The following is a 2,449-nucleotide window of genomic DNA, read 5'->3' on the forward strand; positions in this document are numbered from 1 at the left end:
CTTGATGCCTCAGAACATGTCCTACCAACCGATCCCTTCTTCTAGTCACTTTGTACCACAAATTTCTCTTCTCCCCAATACTATTCAGTCCTCCTCATTAGTTATGTGATCTACCCATCTAATCTTCAGCATTCTTCTTTAGCGCCACATTTCGAAAGCTTCTATTGTCTTCTTGTCTAAACTATTTACCATCCATGTTCCACTTCCATACATGGCTACATTCCATACAAACGCTTCCAGAAACAACTTCCTGGCATTTAAATCTACACTCGATGTCAACAAATTTCTCTTCTTCAGAAACGCTTTCCTTGCCATTGCCAGTCTACATTTTATATCCTCTCTACTTCGACCATCAACAGTTATTTTTCTCCCCAAATAGCAAAACTCATTTACTACTTTAAGTGTCTCATTTCCTAATCTAATTCCCTCAACATCACCTATTTAATTCGACTATATTCCATAATCCTCGTTTTGCTTTTGTTGATGTTCATCTTATATCCTCCTTTCAAGACACTGTCCATTCCGTTCAACTGCTCTTCCAGGTCTTTTGCAGTCTCTGACAGAATTACAGTGTCATCGGCAAACCTCAAAGATTTTATTTCTTCTCCATGGGTTTTAGTTCCTACTTCAAATTTTTCTTTTGTTTCCTTTACTGCCTGCTCAATATACAGATCGAATAACAACGGGGATCGGTTACAACTCTGTATCACTACCTTCCCAACCACTGCTTCCCTTTCATGCCCCTCAACTCTTATAACTGCCATCTGGTCTCTGTGCAAATTGCAAATAGCCTTCCGCTCCCTGTATTTGACCCCTGCCACCTTCAGAATTTGAAAGAGAGTATTCCAGACAACATTGTCAAAAACTTTCTCTAAGTCTACAAATGCTAGAAACGTAAGTTTGACTTTCCTTAATCTATCTTTTAAGACAATTCGTAGGGGCAGTATTGCCTCACGTATTCCAACGTTTCTACGGTATCCAGACTGACCTTCCCCGAGGTCGGCTTCTATCAGATTTTCCATTCGTCTGTAAATAATTCGTGTTAGTATTCTGCATCCGTGACTTATTAAACTGATAGTTCGGTAATTTTCACATCTGTGAACACCTGCTCTCTTTGGAATTGGAATTATTACATTCTTCCTGAAGTCTGAGGGTATTTCATCTGTCTTACACATCTTGCTCACCACATGGTAGACTTTTGTCAGAGGTGGCTCTCCCAAGGCTATCAGTAGTTCTAATGGAATATTGTCTACTCCCGTGGCTTGCTTCGACTTAGGTCTTTCAGTGCTCTGTCAAACTCTTCACGCAGTATCATATCTCCTCTTTCATCTTCATTGCGTCCTCTTCCATTTCCATTATATTGTCCTCTAGTACGTTGCCCTTGTATAGACTCTCTGTGTATACCTTCCACCTTTCTGCTTTCCCTTCTTTGCTTAGCACTGGCTTTCCATCTGAGCTCTTGATATTCATACAAGTGATTCTCTTTTCTCCAAAGATCTCTTTAATTTTCCTGTAAGCAGTATCTATCTTACCCCTAGTGATATATGTCTCTACATCCTTACATTTGTCCTCTAGCCATCCCTGCTTAGCCATTTCGCACTTCCTGTCGATCTTATTTTCGAGACGTTTGTATTCCTTTTTGCCTGTTTCATTTACTGCATTTTGATATTTTCTCCTTTCATCAATCAAATTCAATATTTCTTCTGTTACCCAAGGATTTATTTTTACCTACTTGATCCCCTGCTGCTTTCACTATTTCATTTCTCAAAGCTACCCACTCTTCTTCTACCGTATTTCTTTCCCCTGTAATTGTCATATATGTATACATGCATAAATAGCGGAAGGTCTGCATCACTTTACTTGCAGAATCACACTCATCGCTTCCATTTCACTAGACGACGTCCCTTCAGTTGTTGCAAACTGTGACACTTCAGACAGGAAATTACGTATCCAGTAGCACAACTGAGACGATAGTCGATAGGAAAGCAATGTCGTTGGAAGCCACTTAGGAAGAATGATATCAAACGCCTTTTAGAGCCCTATAAGTGCGGAATCAATCTGAGAGCCCCTGTACTCAGTACGTCGTGAGAATGAACTGCCAGCTGTGTTTCACAAGAGCGATGTTTTCCAAGTCAATGGATAATATACTGTATTTCAGGGTATTTCATAACGTTGGAACAAAGTTTTTGTTCACATGTCCTGCTACAAGTCGATGTCAATGTAATGGATCTGTAACTCAGTGGATTACGTTTAATTTTTTTCGTATGTGCTGTTGTGGTCTGTGCAACTTTCCAGTCTCCTTCTTCACCATAAATGCTAGATTACTCCTCATAACGTTGTAGGAAAAGTAATTAAGCCGCTGCATCGTTTGTGCACAAGATGCACTCTTAAACTGTTAGCCCAGTCAAGAAAGACATTGCCTGTAGAAACATAATCGTCCTGTTATGAC

The sequence above is a fragment of the Schistocerca cancellata genome, chromosome 4 (assembly GCF_023864275.1).
Source record: "Schistocerca cancellata isolate TAMUIC-IGC-003103 chromosome 4, iqSchCanc2.1, whole genome shotgun sequence".
In the NCBI taxonomy this organism is placed as follows: Eukaryota; Metazoa; Arthropoda; class Insecta; order Orthoptera; family Acrididae; genus Schistocerca; species Schistocerca cancellata.